Genomic DNA, 24,585 nt, shown 5'->3' with positions numbered 1-24,585 from the left:
CACAATAAAATACCTTGGTTATAATGTCACTATGCATAGATAAACGTCAATAAAAGTTACATAAAAACACCAGCTAAAATCAATGCACATAACATTTCCATATAAGAATCCTTAATATAAACAGATTAAAACCTCAAATATTAAGGGACCCTTCTTTTGTTTTACAGGCATGTATATAGATCCTCTGTAACGTTCAGCCCTAATGGATGTTTTGAATTCAGCTCTAAAATATATCTGGTCTCTAACTGACGCAGACGTTGCTCTCTGTCTCCACCCCGTCTACTAGGTGGGACAATCACAAAATATTTGAGGTCCTGACTTTTTGATCCATGGCTACTTTTAAAATGGCGTGCAAACCGGATAGGTGTTGTCCTGATTATTTATCGCCCTGATGTGCTGTAATATTTGTTTGTGCACCTGTAACTTGGTGTTCCCTGCATATTGTAGTTTGCAAGGGCAGATTAAAATATACACAGCATATTCGGTTTTACATGTCAGAAGTTTGGTTATCTTAACACTTCTGGCACTGAATGGGGTTGTGTAAGTTTTCCCCTTGTTGGCACGCCTTACATGTTTTACATCTTTAAAAACCTTTGTGTGTCTGTGGCCAGTTGGTGTTATCTATGGCCTCCGGGATGGTTTTTACTAGTTCGCCCCGCATTGAGAGACCCTTACTGTACATAATGGAGGGTCGGGTTGGTGACCTCCGTGTAATAACAGGGTCACTCAGTACCATGGGCCAATTTTGTGTAATGATTGATTTGAGCTGTCTGTGTTGGCTGTATTGGACAATGAATCTAAATTGATCTACCATTTCAGTCCCCGCCCTACTATTTATTTGCTGCACGGATTGGGTTCCTGAGGTTGATTGTTTAGATGATAGCAGTTGGAATCTGTCATAGTGCATAGATTTTAAAATGGCACTATCTATCACCGTTCTAGAATATCCTCTCTCAAGAAACCTAACTTTGCTGTTTTCCTGTGCTTCCCTTCGATCCTTGTCATTACTATAGATCCGCCTCAGACGTAGCATTTGCCCATAGGGAATGTTATTTATCAGATGTCTGGCATGGGAACTACTCGCGTATATATATAGTGCACCATTGATCGAATATGCTAATGTAATGGATTTCGTTTTTTACCTGCGGTTCGAATATAATTGTAGTTACTATTGGATTTTGGTGTATTTACAGATTGAAATTTATTTGAACTTCGAAACTGCTGAAAAACGCTGCATTTAAAGTGAAAAGAACCTAAATGATTTATTAACATCTTGGAATGAAAAAAGGGCAAGTATTTTGGCTATCTCTACATAAACTGTGTATTTCGAGTGAACAAAGATGGCGATTACCTTTGATTGAAAAAGGCTGTCTAAGCCGAAACGTGTCTCAAAATAACATGATCGCAATATGGCCTCAATAATAAAAAGATGAATTTCACATAGATCTCGGGTGCAGATTCTCTTTTATTAAAGGATTTTTTTGTATATTATATATATATATATTGCACTTTATTTAAACAGCCTTAAGAGAGGAAATAGACAGAATCCGGGGGAGCCCGGATTGACACACATACATTTTTACATAAAAGGGATATAGGAAATGGCTAAAGTTTAATAAACTGTGCATTTATGCAGCAATTCTGACCGCCAAAATGAATTTTGCTTGCCTCTAAAAAATCATATTGATAAATTCACAATTGATTTTTAAACTGAATAAATATATTGATATATTTATTCAGTTGAAGTGTATGAGATTTAAGTATTTTTAATAATAATTTTTTTATTGACACTATTTTAACTCATGAATGTAATATTTTAGACTTTTTACCATAAAGTTATAAATGTTGAAAAATGTAGAGGATCATTGGATTAAGCCTTTGATTAAGCAATCAGTTGGGGTCTTTCTGCCGTTTTTCCACCCTAATTATTTCAGGAGATCTAACCCCTTACGAAAGGTATGAATGTACAAAAACTTTATTTATTTATTTAAATAGTGTATTTCTTTTATGTCTATTGTAATCTTCCAATTGCACTGTGCACTTGTCACTTTAAAAAGGGTTAAGGAAGTCACGAGCGTTGTCATGTGATCAAGGTCCTGCTAGACCGAAACGTGTTATGGCCGACAACGAATACATAAATCAAGGACTCATCTTGTGGTCCGTGCCTGCTTTCATCGACGTGACGTGGTTGGGAGAAAAGGCAGCAGAATTGGATATTTTTGGCTGGACCAGATTCTACCAGCCAAGCACGGACCCCCACTCAAATTGAGGCGACGACTAAAACAGAAGCTGCTTCTTCCAGTTTTGCACCGGAAGCTAAACCTAACCCGGAAGGATTACGCATCGTCAGCCCCCCCATGGCCGTGTATTGAACTACCAGATCGGATCGGAGCCGGCGTCTGCCGAGTCGTAGGACACGTTTGGACGTGGGCAGCCCGTGAGATAAGGTAGGACTTGGTGTGGTATCGCAGTGAGAGTGGTGTGCAAGCGGAGAGCCCCGGGGTGAAATCACATTGTGTTAACCCCCGAACGCATAACCGCAGAATAACCATATGAGCATATTGACTAAGATGTCGGCGGACACGCTCAAAGACCGGGAGGCGGCGGCCTCAGAGATGTTCAGTAATATACCTCCTATCGGCGCTCACTTTAATCAACAAAGCGCAAATGGAAGCGTAATCAATATGTCATTGAAAGACAAAATGCGAAGCCTGGAAAAACGAATGCGTGCCAAGCAGGGGAAATGGTGGGAGCATAAGTCCCTTCAAAGATACCTCGACGTGGGGAGAATCCCCAGAAGCTTAAGAGTTCTCACTGCACCCAGTTACAAGCAACCTAATCCAGACATGATGAAAGACTGGGCGGAGTGTAACCTAGATTCTTCACGGAGGTTGGTGGAGATCCTGGTTAAATATGCAGAAATCGATAGAAAGGCATTACACACAAAAATAGAGGCTCTAAATGAAGAGATCAATAAGATGGTCAAAATTGAGGAACTAACCAAACTAAGGGATGAAATGACCATCAGATTGCGCAAAGAGGAAGATAAAGTCAAGGAACGCAAGGCGTTCAAATTCCACAGAGACCGGGTGGAATACGAGACAGGAAGAATTTTTACATTCTCAAAAAAATATGATGCAATAAAATAAAAAAAATATAAATCCAATGGCGAATATTCACAGAAGTCAAAAACACAAAAGAGACAGGTAAACCCAAACATCATATTCTGATCTGAGTTCAGCTACCAAGAGAGTGAGGCAGAAAATCAACCAGTTCAGGTATCCACAAGCGGAGTGCGCCCAAAACCATCGCCAGCAGAAGAGCTTGATTTTTTAGCAGAGGAACGGAGGCAATCACTCCGCCCGAGGACACAAAGGAAACAAGCAGGAAGAGGCAAAACCGCCGCCGCTGGCAGAGGCAAAAGGCAAGAAGTAAAGCAAACCTCCAACAAAAAACGGGGTCGCGGCTGGTGGAACCGCAAATAATCACGGAAGAAGAAATTGAAAAGACCGTGATAAACTTAACAGACACTAATTTAAATAGAGCAGAGAAACAAATTTTAGCCCTTGGCTTATCCTACTGTCCGAAGTCTAATTTTGACTATGCAAATACAAGAATGGACATATACAAATTTATTCGCAAGCTCAAATTAAAAAAGCATCATATTCTCCTACAGCAACAAAAAGCAAACAGAAACGCCCTGACCGAGGAAAGTTCTATTCCAGAACAAGAAAAGACTACAGATCAAACCCTCCTGGAAACTCTAGTTGCTCCTCAAGAGGAAACTGATGAGGTTGAAAATCTAAGCTTAAACCTGTCAGTAACACCAAGGGACTGTAAGAAGATAAAAACTCTGTTCAAGAAAAAATCTACTTTTACTCCAGTTATGATTAGAGACGGAATTGATTTCTTTAATGAGAATATAATACATGATATCTAGAAATTTAATTTTAAGATACAAAATCAAAAAAGAAAAAAGAACAATCAAAATCTGCAATATCAGCAATTAATATCTAAGCTTCAAAAAAATGATAACATTATCGTCCGAGGCTCAGATAAAGGTGGCAATGTTGTTTTATGGACAAAAAAAGAATATGTGGAGGAGGCATTGTCCCAATTGAATGACAGAGAGTGCTACCACACCAGCAACTTCCTAGCACGTAGGAGAATATACAACAAGTTTTACGGTAAATTGGTAGCCTGGAAGAGTGTGGGTCTTCTGACAACCGATGAATACAAATTTATCAGAAACGACAACCCCAAGGTACTTAATATTTATTTTATTCCAAAAATACAAAAGAATGCAGCAAAGCCACCAGGAAGTCCGATTATTTCGGCACAGAACAGTCTACTCGAAAATGCTTCAGTAAATGCAAACTATTTTTTACAAGACCTCGTTAAAAGACTACCATCCTACATAAGAGATACCAACGATTTCATTTTGAAAATGAAGGATTTCGTCTGGAAGGGGAATTACCTGTCAATTAATCTTGATTTTGTGCCATTATATACATGTATTAATCACACAGATGGATTGCGTGCCCTTGAATTTTATTTAACAACTAATGAGACCATTTTATCCCCACATAGCGCAATGTTGATAATTATGATCAGTTTTTGTTTTTATAATAATATATTTCTATTTGATAAGACGTATTATCAGCAAATACGCGGAGTAGCAATGGGAGCCAGCTTCTCCCCCAGTTATGCCTGTTTGTTCATGGGCTGGTGGGAGAAGCTGGTCCTGGGTGTGACACACAAATAATACATGGAGAACAATGTCAAAGCGTATTTTCGTTTTGTATGGGAAGGAACTGTGCAGCAATTCTGACCGCCAAAATGAATTTTGCTTGCCTCTAAAAAATCATATTGATAAATTCACAATTGTTTTTTAAATGATGAATATCTATGTGTTTATATATTTATTCAATCGAAGTGTAGAGATTTAAGTGTTTTTAATAATAATTTTTTTATTGACACTATTTTAACTCATGAATGTAACATTTGAGACTTTTCATCATGAAGTTGTCAATGTTGAAAAATGTAGAGGATCATTGGATTAAACCTTTGATTAAGCAATCAGTTGGGGTCTTTCTGTCGTTTTTCCACCCTAATTATTTCAGGAGATCTAACCCCTTATGAAACATATGAATGTAAAAAAACTTGATTTATTTATTTAAATAGTGTATTTCTTTTATTTCTATTGTAGTCCTCCAATGGCACTGTGCACTTGTCACTTGAAAAGAGTTAAGGAAGTCACGAGCGTTGTCATGTGATCAAGGTCCGGCTGGACCGAAACACGTTATGGCCGACAACGAATAAATAAATCAAGCAGTCATCTTGCGGTCCGAGCCTGCTTTCATCGACGCAACGTGGTTGGGAGAAAAGGCAGTAGAATTGTATATATATATATATATTACCTATTGGCGGTCGCCAGTAGGTAGTTATAGTTAGCAGCACGTTTCCATAGGAAGAGCATTTTTTGTTTTGCTTATAACTTTGGCATCGTTTGATGAATCTTCATGAAATTGTCCAAACAAATTCTTTGTTCATATCAGCTCCTATGTGGGAAGTTTGGGGTGATTCGCCAAGGGGGGGCGAGAAAAAAAGGGGGGTCCCAAAACTTGTTTACTCCATATTAATTTCCATAGGAAACTTTAGACAATGCTACAGGTCGAACGGGTGAACGGAATTACCCCAAATTTGGCAGGGAGAAAGGTCTTGGTCTAGAAAGCACACTTTTGTTTATTTGGTGTAACTCCATTTAGTAGTTTTTGAGAAATATCGAAATTTACAGATATTGATATTTGGGAATTCTGCCATCTGATTGGCTGAGGTGTTACGAGCACGAGCTTGCTGCTTATTGGTTGTGTATTTATGTAAGTGCCATAAATGGAACCACTGGTGCAAGAGCTAAGGCATCCAGCTGAGGCAAACTCCAACCGCTTCTGCTGTATTCAAAGCTAAGCTTCTGCATCAGTCAATTCCACATTACATGTTACAGTTCCATGTGACATATACAATACCTATTAGACATCAATGACTGTAAATTGTCGAATGAAAATAAAGGTAGGATATGATTACCACACTGTGCCAACCAGTTCCTAAACAATGCCGTGTTTTTTTATCTTGATCGCCAGTTCGTGAGCAGAGGCTGAGGATGAGCTAATTTGTGTGAAAGGGCTTCGTGGATAAGAGGCAGGCAGAGAGACGTGTGTACAAAGAATAGATATGGTTTCAAAATGGATGTCGGGTTTAGGCTAATTTACCAAGTAAATAGCGTATTTGCATAGGCCATACATCATCCCTCCCTGGTTAGTGTAGGTAAGGGCCAATAATGAAAACAGAGTTCAAATGCCTAAACATAATTAGAAAGTTATTATATGAAAATAGTTCAATTGAAGCATATTAAAAAATGTATTAGGAAAAAGTCAAAAAAGTTGGAAAAAATCAATCCAAGAATAAAGTGAATTTCTTACAAGTCTTGGAGATTGCAGCTGCTTGAGATGCGTAATGTTCCAAGAGGCGATTGTTGCCATCGTGTGAGAAAAGCGAAGCGATCCAATTCATATCCTCGAAGGGACAGTAATGTTCCTCGAATGTTGGAGCGGCAATTTGAATTGGCAGGCAATCTGCGATGTTGTCAAAGGTCGCACGTTGCAGGAGATCTTTCGCGGCTGCGCAGAAATCCCATTCCGCCAGGATACCTTTTTGTGTTGCATTCGCCATTGCTCCATTGCCCGAACAATCAAGTTCATGGTTTTCAAGATACTCCATTACCTGCTGGATATCGGGAGCGTTTGCTGAGATGTTGGCAAGGCATAGATCCATTCGCCAGTTGATTGGGCAAGTTTTGCAATTAAACGATGGTTGCACACAGATTGTATATGTGTAAATAAATGTCATGTTGTAGCTGGCTTCGATAATGGATAGAGGCAGGCAGCCGAAAAGTTGTTCCATTTTTTCACGGTATTGATGTAGCTTCGCGTAGAGGCGTATTCTGTCGGACATGCTTGTTACCACAGGGAGCGTAGCCATTTTTAACAAGCTAAAATAGTAGTATCATGGCCACAAACAGAGCGAGAATTATGGGCACTGTTGCTGTTATTCCAGAGATGATCGAATAAATGAAGTATGGTATTAGACTAAAAACAGTTTGAAAGCCTGTGAGAAGGCCGGAGGAGACAATGTTAAAACACGTGTGCAAGACCTTAAATGTCAGATGTGTGGAAAATTGTGTAACAATTCACAAAGTGTAATGGGAGGTTCGTATTTAAAAGGGAGTGTATTTTACTTGAAGTTCGTGCTATCTGCAGTCGATAAATTACTTTTGGAGAAGTGAGGGACACTTATGTTTGAAACAAAAGCGGTTTCAGTTTGCTCTGTTTAATAAGTTTTCAAAGTAGGTATTGAAGGCCAAGTTGAACTTTGGGAGTTACTTTGTGTGGGTGGGAATAGAGATTGCCAGAGGACGTTATCTGGTTTGAAACAGTAAGGACATACGGTATGCCAGCTCACATTGCGTAGCAGTCCATGTTATTAAGAAGCAAATAACTGCAGTTAGAAAGCTGTGTGAATATTGGTCTGATTGTAGGAGTTGGCATGCTTTTAAGAAAGCACGCAAGATTGGGGCTGTAAGCTCAGAAGCGTCGTGCAGTTGGACATTCTTGCATAGTAATGAATGACTGCCATTGTGGTCGCACTTTTCACCTGTGAGAAAAACTTCTGTATCCTCTTTAAGACAGCGATATGTAAATGGGAGAAATCACTGCTCGTAAATTATCGCGCTACCTTATATAATCATATACAACATGACAAACAACATGTACACCTAGCAGACACAACAACACTAAGTACTGTGGGAACCGTGGCTAGCCATGTACACAAACCAAACATGGCATGGCACCTCTGCCAAACAATGCAGAATGCGAAGAGAGATGGGAGAAAAGTTTGTGTGAAGGTGGCAAGTGATTCTCGATTATAAAAGTATACAATGCAAAGTGTTGAGGGGATGTGCTGGAGAGACTTGAGTATGCAGAGCACAGACATTTACATGTCAACATACACTGATGGTCTATTGAGTGAAGTCGACAGTGGACGCAACCATGATAGTACAGTCAGTAGGGAAGATTATGAAAACATAGCACGTACGTGCCCCCTCCCCCCAAAATCTTTAGCGTAGTGGGCTGGCTCGGCGTACGCAAGGCTAGCATAGGGGTATGAATAAAAGGCACGTTTCTCTGGGTGTGGTTCTCTTCCAGAATGGCAAACAAGTCTGTCAGGTCTGCGCAGCTTATACCGCCACGAGGCTGACGCTGTGAGCACAGGTGGCTGCGGGAATAATGCTCTCAGCCTGCTGCTACCCAGAAACCGTCATGGCCGCTGCGACGCACATATGCCCCACAGTTCACCTTTCGACACCGTCGTAGTTGAAAGAGGGCCCACCACGTGCCGGCGGAAGCTTTTGGGCCGACGTCTGCGAGCTGGGAAGGCTCCTGAGATCAACACTGGCTACCGCGACACAGGCAGACAGCGCCCAGCCTGAGGCCCAGCACCCTGAAGTGCTCTGTATACTATTAACACAGTAGTCGAAGAGGTACCAACAGTGGAACGGTGTCTTGATGCCACAATGGACGATGTTAGAACTGCATCTGAGAGTGCAGATGAAGGTATTCCTTTCGACCAGCCGTAACCAACTCTAGGTCCCAACAGTGGAACGGTGTCTTGATCCCACAATGGATGATGTTAGAACTACATCTGAGAGTGGGGATGAAGGTACTCCCTTCGACCAGGTGCAAGCAACTCTTGGTCCCAACAGTGGAACGGTGTCTTGATCCCACAATGGACGATGTCCGATATTACCTGCTGCTTGTGTATTTTCACAGAAGTCCCTGCGTTGACGTGCATCAGACTCTGTGCTTCCGTAGCTAAGTGCGGCACATGATTATTGTGCTTGGTTGACACCAGTTGGTGGAGTACACCGCGGTACAGCAGGTCCGAACAGTGGAACGGGGTCTTGATCCCAAAATGGACAATGTACGATATTATGTGCTGCTTGGTTTTCACAGAACTCCCTCCATTGAGGTGCATCAGACTCTGTGCTCCCGTAGCTAATTGCTGCACATGATTATTGGGGTTGGGTGACTGCAGTCGGTGGAGTACACCGCGGTACAGCAGGTCCGAACAGTGGAACGGGGTCTTGATTCTGTGGTTGAGGATGTCAGAAGTTAAAGTTTGTGATGATTTCTGTGTACCCACTCCAATCAGGTGCAACCAACTGCGTGCTTCCGAATCCAATGGCACGTGGCTGTGAGGCGTTAATGACAACTGCCTCTGGCCTACAGTGAGGTCAGCAGGGCTCACAATTCAGATCGAGTGGTGATTGTTTAATTACAGAATCCAGTAGGCAACTAACTACAACGTCTATTGAGATATACACAATAGCCTTTTAGTATACTTGCTGGAAGAAGTTTTTTAAGATGACTTATAGGTCTAGTACAATGACCAAATTCTTCTTGGTAGTGGTAAAGAACACTGAATAACAGTGTACACAGTGGACAGCAGAGATCGCAATTCGAATTTTTTGATTTATTTATTTCAGAGTTTTGTGTAATTTATGTTGTTGTATTTTGTGAAGAGGACGTAAGAAAATGTATTCATGGAAGACTGTCCAGACTACGGCCTTCAATTTACACTGCAGACAGCAGTGTTCACAATTCAGATCGAGTCGCTATTGTAGATGACGCAGTCCTGTAGGCAAAAGACATTGCTCCAGTGCGCTCTGTCCGCACCACGCATATGCATCATCACAGGGTCTGCACACGGTTTTTGTTGCTTCGCGTACGGCAAACTGGGCAGCTCAAGTAAACGCCACGTGGCTGTGGGCCCTTGCTGACCGATCTCTGGCCTACACTGCAGACAGCAGTGTTTTCAATTCAGATCGAGTCGCTATTGCAGATGATGTAGTGTTGTAGGCAACAGACATTGTTCCTAGTACGGCCCGCCCGCAGCACGCATCATCTCTGGCTGTGCACATGCTGAATGCTTTTGATGTGGCTATCTAAGTGCACTAGACCTGATGGACCCTTTATGATACAATCCTTTTGTGTATTATTTCAGATCTACTGCCTGTATCTTAGTATACCACAAGTTATGGTTCTTTTACGATAGAATCTTTTCTGTATTATTTCACATCTAGTGTCCCTACCTTACTGCAGCACAAACTATTGACCCTTTTGTTATTGAATCTCTGTGTGTGATCCAATGATTACTGTTGTAGTTGATGCTAGCAGCAACCATTCCCTGAGGGCTGCTTTACACTCACCCCACACGCATCCAGCACAGACGTCACTGGATATGTGACCCTGGTAATAAAAAGGAGTCGAGCGCACATGCCCGTACCCAGTTCCACTATCTATCTGTGTCCGTGTGTTCATTATGTATGCATGATACTGCTCCTGGGCTGTACCACATTACATTGTGCTGTGGACAGTGTATGCAACCATGTTACCTCTGGCAGTGGGGAAAAGTTCTGTGATGTAGCTTTTAGATGCATGGCTATCACAGGTGGAATGCTGCTTTACAGAGCATGAATATTGATGAAGATGATGGTTGCATGTTGTGTGTACTGTCAGATATGTGTACTTAGCAAAAAGAGGAGTCTCTCATCAAACGCTGTAGAGAGAATGGCGAAAATGGGTGGGGTCCTCCAACTGTTACAATGGGAAATGTTATGAACCAATCAAAAGCTTTTCTTTAAGGTCACATGGCAATCGCGCAGCGAGCGCGCAAGGAGGCCGCACCCAACGCGATTTTGAGAAAATATTACCATAATATAAGTTTATTACAGTTAGAAATATATAAATGTTTAAAATATTTTAGATTATCGCTTGTTCTCATATACACTTTAAACTTATTTAGATATGGTTTTGAGACAAACGACACCATATGTCTATGACGTAACACAGGGCCTGGCAGCGTGCACTCGTTACATACACCACGTGTAGTGGGTGTGACCCCATACGTACATGATGTAAGGCGCGGCTTGGTACTGCGTACCCATCGCATACCAAAGTAGCAGCTGGCGTGACCACATATGTATTTGATGTTACGCGGGACGCGGTGCCACGAACCCGTCGGATACTAAATGCGCATCCTTTACGAGTTTAGCAATATGGCGGATAGGATTGGCGTGCTGATGGAGCTTGATACACTACCGGTACAGGACTTCAGTTTTCTCAACAACAAAAAAACCGATATACATACTTTTTTTTGAAGATATAAAACATTCAATATTTTTCAAATTAAAACAAAAAAGGATAATAGAGTTCATTACAAAAAAATTGAAAAAATATAGGTTTTATAAATATTAAAATATGAAATTAACATTTAAAAAACCTTCGAAATTCACTGAAAAAACTACAGGTTTTACAGACGTTATAGTTAGGAATTAGCATTTAAAAAACCTTAGAAATTCACTGAAAAAACCATAGGTTTCAGGGACGTTATAGTTAGTTGGACATTTGACTCATATAAAACCAGAGAAATTCGCCAGTTGAGCTAACTATAACTCGCGAGCCCGCAATGCACTGGTGATGACGTCACATATTACGTCACTCATGACATGGTCAGTAACATCACTGATGACATCACTGATGACATCTCAAATGACATCACTGATGACATCACTGATGACATCATCCACCTGATAATCTGATGCACATACTGATGGCCTAATATAAACTTTGATACACGCACTCTAAAATACAGACTACTATTTTTGAAACCATACACACAACAATGCCAGATACTACATACCACCCACTATTTCCTAGGTCTACACTCACATCCACTCACTTATACATGCAGTTACTCATCAATACAGTACTGTAATATGCACTCATACACCTATACATACAGTCACAGTCCGACACTCATCCATAAAGTTACTCACACACCTAGTCAGTCATGGAAAGAATCAATCACATAACCATTTACTCATGTATACAGTTATACACACCAACTGCGTTATTTATACACACACCACATCACTTATTTATGCAGATACTAACACATACTTACTGTCTTATACAATCACTGATACAAGCAGATACCTTTATACACCCACTCCTTCAAATAACTTACTATCACGTATAGTCATTTATATACTCTAACACTCACATATACTGCCTTAAAACATATGTAGTTACTCACACATATACCAGTGAGACATTAATTCACTCACCAACACACCCATACACACACTAACTCACCCATACAGCTCTTCCCAGATGTACTTTTGAATCCATACAACCAGTGAATCACCCACTCAGACATGTATGCACAGAGTCACACACACCCCCACCCACCCACACAGACACTCAGGCACTCATACAGATACTCAGACAACAAATCAATAACCCATATAGACACTCATGTAGCTACTCACCAACCCATGCAGTCGCTTATATACCAACTGAGACACTAATACAGACTTTCGCACAGTTTAGTCACTAACCCATACATTCAGTAACACATGTTCAATCACTCAGTTATACAGTCAGGCACACATCTACTAAATAATCCATTCAGGGACTTGTAAATTCACTCTTTCTTCAATACACCTTGGCATAGATATATATGAAAAATATTTAAACTTTACAGAAACACACATTCACTGGATGATGTCATCAGTGATGTCATCAGTAATGTCATTTGAGATGTCATCAGTGATGTCATCAGTGATGTCACTGACCATGTCATGAGTGATGTAATATGTGACATCATCACCAGTGCACTGTGGGCGCGCGAGTTATAGTTAGCTCAACTAACTATAACGGGCAAATTTCTCTGGTTTTATATGAGTCAAATGTCCAACTAACTATAACGTCCCTGAAACCTATGGTTTTTTCAGTGAATTTCTAAGGTTTTTTAAATGCTAATTCCTAACTATAAAGTCTGTAAAACCTATGTTTTTTTCAGTGAATATATATATATATATATATATATATATATATGATCCACAGGTGGATGGGAACACCCGTTGCCTCCAGAACGAAGGGCGCGTCGAAGAAGAGACCTCCCAAACGCGGTCACAAATATTCTCCAAACATAAGAAAAGCAATCGACGCCGTGTCTGTGCAGAAAGTTCTTTATTGCCAGCTGAAAAGCTAGACGCGTTTCGCCTGACCTGCAGGCTTGTTCACTAGCAGTTTGGTAAAGTTTTCCAAGGCAATTTAAAACAGTGAATGACGATCAAGTCACGTGATGGACTACAAGTACTGAGATAAACAACAGACTCGTAGTTCAACAAACTGCGGTAATATACATATACATTCCAGGCAAGTGCCACAAAGTATAGAAAACAGTTCATTTTTCTCGCTCTTTTTCTACTTGGTTTTAGTTGTATTTTGTTTATTGTGTGATTTCGTCACTATTTTGGACTATGAATAGCTACTATTAAACTGTCATAGACTCTTTGTTGATGTCCATTGCAGCCCACTTGGGCAGTAACATCTGTACGTAGTTTGATCTGATTGATTATTATTTATTTTGGCATATTGGCCGAAATTACATTCAGAGCATCTGATCACTTGATCAAACTATTTATGCATTTTGCCACTTTTGCCAGTCACATACTAACTTAGTTTAATACGTTTAACGAGCAATAAGACAGCACCATTATGGTAATATCATTTTGTCATAAATGCTGAATGTTACTTAATTTTCAGATCTATTGAGTCTAATCAATGTTCTATCGACCGCAATGAACTGTTTTCTATACTTTGTGGCACTTGCCTGGAATGTATATGTATATTACCGCAGTTTGTTGAACTACGAGTCTGTTGTTTATCTCAGTACTTGTAGTCCATCACGTGACTTGATCGTCATTCACTGTTTTAAATTGCCTTGGAAAACTTTACCAAACTGCTAGTGAACAAGCCTGCAGGTCAGGCGAAACGCGTCTAGCTTTTCAGCTGGCAATAAAGAACTTTCTGCACAGACACGGCGTCGATTGCTTTTCTTAAGTTTGGAGAATATATATATATATTTATATATATATATATATATATATATATATATATATATATATATATATATACAAGATTCAATCCACGGTTTGAGGAAAGAGGCGGCACACCAATTCACGATTCCTCAAACCATGGATTGAATCTTGGATGTATTGTGGCTGACTGCCGCCACGGCTGGCACCAATGCCTAAAGGTAGGCGAACGGCGTTTTTGGCAGACTTTGATGACTGGATATATATATATTATCTACTGGCGGTCGCCAGTAGATAGTTATAGTTAGGACCGTGTTTCCATAGGAAATCCGCAACATTTTATTTGGAATAACTTTGGCGCCGATTGACGAATCCTCGCAAAAGTTTCAAAATAGGTGGGGCGCTCCGCTCCGCTCCTGCCCTGAAAGTCTCGGGGGGATTCGTCAAGCGGGGGCTGAGAAAAAGGGGGGGTCCCAAAACACGTTTTCCCCATGAATTTTTCCATAGGACCTTTAGTTCAAGCTACAGCCCGAACGGCTGAACAGAATTACTTGAAATTTGGTAGAGAGGTAGTCCTCAGGTCAGGGATGTGCCTTTTGCAGGTCTGGTGTAAATCTGTTCAGTATTTCCTGAGAAAATAGCATTTAAAAGCATATATATATCTATAGGCGCGCACCGTGCAGAGGATTGCGGTCGCGTGAGTTATAGTTGCCTGCACTAACTGTAACGGAGGAATTTCAATGGTTTTTCACGAGTGAAATGTCCAGCTAACTATAACATGTGTGAAACCTATGGTTTTTTAAGTGAATTTGCAAGGTTTTTTAAATGCTAATTCCTAACTATAACGTGTGTGAAACCTATGGTTTTTTCAGTGAATATATATATATATATATATATATATATATATATATATATATATATATATATTCACTGAAAAAACCATAGGTTTCAGGGGCGTTATAGTTAGCTGGACTTTTCACTCGTACAAAACCATTGAAATTCCCCTGTTATAGTTAGTTCAGCTAACTATAACTTGCGCGCCCGCAATGCACTGCTGATGACGTCACATATTACATCACTCATGACATGGTCAGTGACATCACTGATGACATCACTGATGATATCTCAAATGACATCACTGATGACATCACTGATGACATCATCCAGTGAATGTGTGTTTTTCTGAAAATTACATATGTTTTATACATGTATATCTCAAGGTCGATGGAAGAATAAATGGGTATATAAGTGTCTAAATGGATGATTTGTTTTTGAAAAATTGATTGTATAACTGACTGATTAAGTGTATCTTAGTGAATACATGGCTTAGTGAGTAATGTTTAAATATGTAAATATCTGTATCAGTCTCTCACTTTGTGTATAAGTAGCTGCATGGGTTGGTGAGTAGCTACATGAGTGTCTATATAGGTTATTAGTTGGTTTTTTGAGTGTCAGTATGAGTGTCTGAGTGTCTGTATGGTTCGGTGGGGGGTATTACGTAGTGCATAAGTGCATGAATGAGTGACTCACTGTTTGTATGTGTTGAAGACAGCATGTGTGCAGTACTGTGTGGGTGGATGAGTGTGTGCATGGGTGTGTTAGTGAGTGAATGACTGTCTCAATAGTGTCTTTATGAGTAACTACATATGTTTTAAACTAGTATATGTGACTATTGGTGTATATAAATGAGTATATGTGAGAGTGAGAGATTGAAAGAGTTCCTGTATGAATAAGTATGTGTTTCTATAAGTGATTGTTTAAAAGACTAAGTATGTGTAAGTTTCTGTAGAAGTAACTGTGGTGGTGTGTGTATAACTGTATATGCAAGTAAATGGGTGTTTGATTCTTTATTAGCATGAGTGACTATGTGTGTGAGTAACTCTATGGATGAGTGTCGTTGTGTAACAGGATGCATAGGTGTATGAGTACATATGATGAGTGAGTACATGTATGAGTGACTGTATAGGACTGTTGGTGAATGAGTGGATGTGTATGTGGATCTTAGAATTACTGAATAGGTTGTTGTAACTGATATTGGTATGTCCATTGTTTTGAAAATTTTAGTTTCTATTTTTGAATGTGTGTATCAAAGGTTATATTAGGGGGAGAGGAGGTCTGCCACTCTATCACAAAGATGATGTCATCAGTGATGTCATTTGAGATGTCATCAGTGATGTCATGAGTGATGTCACTGACCATGTCGTGAGTGATGTAATATGTAATGTCATCAGCAGTTCATTGCGGGCGCACGAGTCATAGTTAGCTGAACTAACTATAACGGGGGAATTTTAATGGTTTGTACGAGTGAAAAGTCCAGCTAACTATAACGCCCCTGAAACCTATGGTTTTTTCAGTGAATTTCTAAGGTTTTTTTAAATGCTAATTCCTAACTATAACGTGCCTGAAACCTATGGTTTTTTCAGTGAATTTCAAAGGTTTTTTAAATGCTAATTCCTAACTATAACGTGCCTGAAACCTATGGTTTTTTTCAGTGAATTTCAAAGGTATTTTAAATGCTAATTTCTAACTATGGCTACAGAGATAGGACATGTGAAGAAAGAAGAAAAAACGCACAGAAAGAAAAAAAGAAATGCAGAAAGAAACAACAGAAGTCCTCAAAGATGAAGAAAAGTGCAGGAAGAAGGATACTGTGCAGAAAGATCAAACAGAAGAACAGAAAGAAGCCTTGTTGCAAAATCATCCTGTACCCTCAACTTTTTCAGACGGATACTGGTGTTAACTGAGTCTGACTAACCAGTCCTAGAGCCAGTGCTATGTTAAAAGACACTCAGAATACAGTGAAAACACCTACATACAATAGGGAACATTATGCATTGGGGTCCCCCTGTGATCAGCATGACCTTCTCTGTAAGCCCCTAGTATATAATAGGGCAGGTGATTAAAACTACCTCTTAAAACGCACCACAGGGCGTGTTTGCACACGTTACCTCAGGCCCCGTCCCCTCACTTCCCCACTGTGTAAACACGCCCTGTGGCCGTTTTAAGTTGGGAGATTAAGTCCCCTTGAATCCTGAGGGTCCCTAGGGTCCAACTAGACCACTAGGTACCTCCAGTAAGCGCCACAGAGCTGCGTTGCAGAGAGATGTAAAAAGGGGCACGGCCTAGACCACCTCTCTGTAACGCAGCGCAGTTGCGCTTACTGGAAGCACCTGGTGGGCTAGTTGGCCCCCAGGGTCCCTCAGGATTGAAGGGGAATTATTTCCCCAACTTAAAACGCGCCACAGGGTTTGTTTGCACACGTTAACTCAGGCCCCGTCCCCTCCCTTCACCACTGTGTAAACACGCCCTGTGGCTGTTTTTAGTTGGGAGATTAAGTTCATTTGAATCCTGAGTGTCCCTAGGGTCCAACTAGCCCACTAGGTACCTCCAGTAAGCGCCACAGAGCTGCATTGCAGAGAGGTGTAAAAAGAGGCACGTCCTGGACTACCTCTCTGCAACGCAGCTCAGTGGTGCTTACTGGAAGCACCTGGTGGGCTAGTTAGCCCCCAGGGGCCCTCAGGATTGAATGGGAATTATTTCCCCAACTTAAAACGCGCCATAGGGCGTGTTTGCACACGTCACCTCAGGCCCCCTCCCCTCCCTTCCCCACTGTGTAAACACGCCCTGTGGCCGTTTTTTAAGTTGGGAGATTAAGTCCCCTTGAATCCTGAGGATCCCTAGGGGCAAAATAGCCCACTAGGTACGTCCAGTAAGCGCCATTGCAGAGAGGTGTAAAAAGGGGCACGGCCTGCACCACCTCTCTGCAACGGAGAGCAGTGGCGCTTACTGGAAGCCCCTGGTGGGCTAGCTGGCCCCCAGGGTCCCCCAGGATTGAAAGGGAATTGTTTCCCCAACTTAAAACGTGCCACAGGGCGTGTTTGCACATGTCACCTCAGGCCCCGCCCCCTCCCTTCACCAATGTGTAAACGCGCCCTGTGGCCGTTCTAAGTTGAGAGATTAAGTCCCCTTGAATCCTAAAGGTCCCTAGGGTCAAACTAGCCCACTAGGTACCTCCAGTAAGCGCCACAGAGCTGCGTTGCCTAGAGGTGTAAAAAGGGGCGTGGCCTCAGAACACCTTTCTGCAAGGCAGCTCCCTGGCGCATACTGGAGATACCTGTTGGGCTAGTTGGCCCTCAGGGACCCTCAGTATTGAAGGGGAATTAATTCCCCAACTTACAACTGGTCAGGGGGTGCGTTTGCAGAGTGCTGCTAGGAGGGGGCGTGGCCTTCGGCGTGATGCCGGTCTTTTATTTATTTTATTTTTTTAAGAAGGAGGGCTGTGTGGCCCCCCTTCTTTTTCTAATTTACTGGCCCTGGGGACCACATCCCCCAGGGCCTGCACCCTAATTTTTTGTTTAAAAAAAAAAATTTGGCCCTCCCAGGGCCTTAATCGGCCCCGGGGACCCCAACCCCCGGGTCATGGCCTTTTTTTTTTTAATTGTTTAGGAGGGGGCTGCGTTGCCCCCCTGCTCAGGCCACTTATGGCCCCGGGGACCCCATCCCCCGGGGCCAACCTTTGTTTTTTATTATTTTAAAAAAATATATATTTATAGAAACACTTAGGACATGCTGGACAAACCGTATGTACCTATCACCATGACGATTTGCGTGATAATCATTAAAAGGCAACTATGCATAGAATGAATCCACATGGAATGTTTTTACACCGCTAGTGAAGCTCTGACGTGTCTGATGCCCTGCCGTGCCTAATCCCGGCGCCCCCGCCGGTGGGTCCTCTCCAAGTAGACACCCTTGTTGTTTATTTACACAAACATGGGTAGCTATTGACTGGCACATTTAATATACACGCACACCAAGCCATTCAAACTGGATTCAACAAAAATTCATGTCATTTTGCCTTTGGCTCCAAAAAGCCCGGCAGTGGGACAGCCTGAAACCTACCGCCTTTCTAGTAACCATGGTAAAAAAGATTGGTGAAGGGCCCCATGCCAGACACCGACTAAAGAAGGGCTAGTAGGGATTGGCTGGAGTATGGAAGACGATAAGGTGGTATGTGAAAGTAAAGACTGTCCTTATGAAACTGAGTAAATATGGGTGAGATGGAAGGAATTGTATGGGCTGGTAATCAATGACGCCAGTGTTGCACTGCGAAGAGGAGAGGCATTGGTCCTGCAATCTTGTGTTGGAGAGACTTGAGTGGTCTTTAAGGAAACTATTGGATTGATTACAAGTGTGTTGGTTAATTCCAGCCCGCGTGTAAACCTCTGTTTACACCTTGGTTGGAATTACAAGTTGAAAGGTATTTAACTTCTTTGCCAATTATCGGATACATGATATTGGTCTATCGCAGTGTTTCCCGACCCACACGCAGGTCGCCACCCATCTTTGGTGGGCCCCAAAAGTCCAAGCAATAAATACAGATGTCTTTATATTCTGTATTTATCTTCTCACATTTGCAGCTCTTCAAAGACAGAGGTCAAATGCCGGGCAATGGGGCTTAGTGGTTACAAACTCCTCTCACTTTGCAGTCACAGAAAAGAAAAGTTAAGTGAATTATGTGACAATCTTGTTGGAGTGCAGGATGTGTGAAAGAGAGGCTGTAGGATATCATTTGTTTTGTAACACAGCAAAAGAAATACTCCTCAATGAACATCATGCCCATTAAAGCTAGGTGGGTCACAAGAGTTTGTCATTCTAAAAAGTTTTAGAAGCACTGGTCTATGGTTTTAATTATGAACTCAATGTTTGATTTTGGGAAAAATATAATAGAAATAGATTTTAAAAAATGATGGAAGAATACTACCAGAGATTGGTGACTGTAGTAATCTGCCTGGGATATGTAGAATGACCTTTTAAAGACTGGCAATAACTCTAGTTCCATCGGCTTCCGTCGTTGCATGGAGAATGTTGCAGGTTGGTACCAGAACATGTGTGTATCTATCTAAGAGCCTGATGCGCTGTCAAATTATTTACCTGTATATTGGATTCTCAGCAGTTGGTGCAGTGTGAAGCTCCTGTTGGTTCCAGGGAATGAGTGTAATTAAATATTCTAAAGTATCGAATGTTGTATGTAGTAGAGTAGTATTTATTACAGCCCCCAACACATACATCAATGCTGATCCTACTTCACGAGAAGCTTCGTCCAAACTGTTCTCCCTTAGAACTCGTTATACATATTCTAAAACAAGTGTAAATAAAAGACAATGCTTTACAATGGCATTACAACACATCTTCCCCTTTAACAAGACATAGGTTAACTGCAATAAAGAATTTGGGAAAAAACAAAACTCTTTCGCTAACAACTATATACAGATATAATATTTACATTTAATTGGTGGGTTTCTGACTTTTCCATATCTTCCAGAGATGATCTGATGTTTAAATGCCGATTGATTGAAAATGTCAATATCATGCCCCACTTCATAATTAGTTGAGTTATGTTTATCCCTATCTGAGGTATTTATTACTTCATCACTGGAAGCATCGGTATTATCCGCTTCATCATTATCCATCCAGTCATATTTTAGTTCTTCTGCACTTCTCTACTTTCCCCTTTGTGCACTTTCCTCTCTCTCCTTACTTTCACCCAATCACCAATCTCTAACAAAATTACCAGTGTCTTTTTTTTCTTGTCCTACCAAGTCTTGGAAGCTTGTTTTGACAATGCCATTTTTCTTTTCACGTTTGCAAGAGATCATTCTACTTTTTTGGCTATAAGCACACAATATAAATCTTTACTCATGGGTTCACTTCCCATCATTAAAACATATGGACTCTGATCAGTACTACTGATAGGAGTTATTCTAAATGTCCAAACCATTTGATAACCTTATTTTACCATTTAAACTTATTGCTTAGGGCCAGTTGGATAATATCTTTAGCTACTCGGTTATAGTGTTCAGCTAACCTATTCCCTTCAAAATGACAAACCAAGGTGGTTTTTATAAATAATGCCATTTCTCTTCATGCATTTTTAAAAATGATATGACATAAATTGAGGTCCATTATCTCATAGGTTATACTTAGGTAACCCTCTCTCATAAAGATTTTGTCCAAAAAGTGCATAATACGTTCACAATCTAAATTTCCTACAACTTCAATTTATGGTCATTTAGAAAAGGGAATAATTACAACTATGATGTATTTGCTGTCTTCATTTTCATCGTCTATCAGACCCAATGACAACCTTTTAACATGCAATATTTGGACAAGATATTGGAGACAAGAGGGAATGAAGGTTTTCTGACACTTGTCAGATTATCACATTCTACATATTCTCTTGTTTTCTTATTGTCACTGGTGATACAAATGTACCACATCTTATTAACAATCCAGTTTCCTCACTTAATTCATTTCTCACTTCCCAAAGGATATGCATTATCCTTATCCAGATCTCTCTTTTCAAGCCAACCTTTGTTCACAAACGTCAAAATTCTTTGTATTTTTGTTTTGTCCCTGGTCGCTTGTTCTTTCCATTCATTTATAATAATACCATCTTTACTCTCATCAAATAATCTAACAACACCCCTTCATCCAAAAACAGTTCATTATTATCTTTCAAAAAGTAATGGCATTCGATTTAAGAAATCATCAACTCTGTTCCATATGCTAGGAATTTAAAGAACATTAACAGTAAAATCTTAACAATTGACTTTCTTGCTAGCCTAGGCAGAGCATTTTGTAAACAAACTGAAGTGAGTTCCTTTGTTAACGGTTTGTGATCTGATCTAAATTGTATGTGATAACACCACACAGCCTGACAGAACTAATTGAGACCCAAGGCACCTGTCAAAGTCTCTCTTTCAGTGAATGAATATTTTTCCTCAGCTGGAGATAATACACGTGATGCAAACGCTACAACCTATCATTCTCATCACACTGAAATAAGACTGCACATAACCCTTTTTTACCTCCATTAGTTGTTATACATATTTTACAGGATGGATCGAACCCTTTCAAAAATGGTGCTGTATTAATTTCTTCCTTCGATCTTGTAAATATTTTCTGGTATTCTTCAGCCTAAACAAATTTCACTTTATCTTTTAATAATTGGTGAATTCCATATGTTTTTTCAGGAAATTCCAAACACATTTTGAGTAAAACTCTACTGGACCCAGAATGTTCTCGCATTATCTTTTCCTTTGGGAGCAGAAGCATTCGGCATAGCACTCACCAACTCCCACTTGGGTTTAATACCCTCCCTCAATGATGTGTCCTAAGTAAGTCACTTCCTCCTTGGCAAATTTACATTTGTTATATTCCTTATAGACCTTTATTCTGTAAAGTTCTCAAAAATAGTTTCAATCTCATACCATGCTCACTTCTCATTTTTCCCATAACAAGTATGTCATCCTGGAAAAACATTACCCTTTTCATACCTTCAAACGAATTACTAATACGTTTCTGAAACATTGCAGCGGCTTGCGTCAGTCCAAAAGATACTCTTAGATGCTGAAAGCATCCAATAGGTGGGATAAGCTTTTTACATGTTTTACAATTAGCATTTAGTGGTACTTGGTGATATGCTGACTTGAAATCTGATGTTGAAAACCAATGTATGTCCTTTGTAGCAGGAAACATTTCATTTATTGTGAGCAGGGGAGCTTGATCAATTATTATTTAATTCCCTAAATTCTACAGACGATCCTACTGTTCCGTTGGGATATCATACCACCAGTAACGGAGACACCCATCAGATTCAACCTGTTCAATTATGCCATTTTTAACTAAACTCTTAAACACTTGCGAAACCTCTTTTCTAATGGAGAATGGAATATGTCTGATTTTTATGCACACATGGTTACCCTGTTGATTTCAATTCCGTTTAAGAAAAAAATCATTAAGTAATCTAACTTTTACCAAAAAATAATTTGTCAAATGTATTTAATAGGTTTTCCTAACATTATCAGCAATCTTTAATGTTGATTCAAGTTTTGAGCTGTTAGGATCTAAAATGATCTCACACTGATCCGCCCAAACAAGGACTGAAGGTTCCGTCTTTGAAACATAAAGTATGCATTCAGCTTTTCTGACTTTAAATAAAAATTCAGATTTCTAAATTCCAGTAGATCAATACTATCACCTGTATAACTTTTTGCTTTTATATCAGGTTGTTCCAAGTGCTCTCCCAATACGTTTACAAATAAATCCTTCAAAACAACTTCATGGACAATGGTAAATGGTGACCCCAAATCCACAACCACAATTACCATTATACCACCTACACTCAATTCACATACAGGTTTCTTTCTTTTAATATGTTCCAACTAGAACATCAAATTCTGACCAAAAAACACAACAAACATCTCTTTGTACATACACTGGTGTAATGACCCAAAACACCACATAATGGTATTTCACTAAAAATCAAAAATGCTCCATGCTGCCACATCTGTAACACTTTCAAGCTTTCGGTGAACCAAGTATTTCCTCTGAAGCCCCTTTTGTGTTACCATCATTATTAAACTGTGTACATTTTTTTGAATTGTTACTCTTTGCTTTCTTAGAAACTGTAACTATGGGAACTTGTTTGGAAACATGTCATTCATCAACTACAGCTTTTGCACACCTTCCAGTTAACTCTGCTTTTTCTTTTTTTCACAAGTACTATTACATCTTTTAGTGAAGCCTCACCATTGTCCCACAATTTATTTTGTATGTTTTGGTTGATGGCATGCAAAATGATTTGGTCATATATCAACTCATTCTCGAGTGTTCCAAAATTTGCAAATATTGGACTGTTAAGCGTGGACACATACTCATCCACCCTTGTATACCTATCTACGGCCACACACATCACTTGTGAAGACTGTGCATCTAGATCTTCCAAAGCATACATAAATAGATCCCTGACTCCATCTAGTCTTATTTTTTTTTATGTGATTGTATGTTTTTGAACCTCCGTGACCTGAGCAGTTTAATACTACTTCCTTTTTCTTTTGAAGTGTAAAGTCATTCCCATTGAACGTATGTAGTAAAGTAGTATTTATTACAGCCCAAGACATATACATCAATCCTGATCCTCCTTCACGAACAGCTTCCTTCCAACTGTTCTCTTTCATAACGCTATATACACATTTTACCTAAGTATTCTAGAAAAAACTGAAATATGAGACATTGCATTACATTGACATTACAACACTGAGTGGTTGCTCATTTACCATCGTGGACCCACTGTGTGGAGTTCTCTTTCTCGCACTTTGAATATTATCCAGGACCTTCTTTCTTTTGGTAAATCCTTGAAAATTTGGCTCTCTAATTCACAAGTTTCTGGCATTGTGTTTTGCTCGAATACACAATCTGTTTGAGTGTATGAGCGCTCTAACTATATATTGATATCTAAAACTGCATATAAATGTATATATATATATATATATATACATATATATATATATATATATATATATATATATATATATATCATACTTAAATGAGCAAAAACACCAAAATTCTGCAGCTATATTATGCAAAAAATGCCAAAATTCACGGCAAACGCAATGTTGTGCTGTTGGTAGTTAATCTTTTCTCCAGTGTCATTTTATAATGGGTGTTTTGAGTTTTCTTCATGTTGGATGACATGAGTTATGGATGCCGCTATGCCCCCCCCACCTCCCAAAGCCTTT

This window comes from Triturus cristatus, chromosome 1_2 (assembly GCF_964204655.1).
Source record: "Triturus cristatus chromosome 1_2, aTriCri1.1, whole genome shotgun sequence".
Lineage (NCBI taxonomy): Eukaryota > Metazoa > Chordata > Amphibia > Caudata > Salamandridae > Triturus > Triturus cristatus.
Note: the sequence above shows the minus strand (reverse complement) of the source record.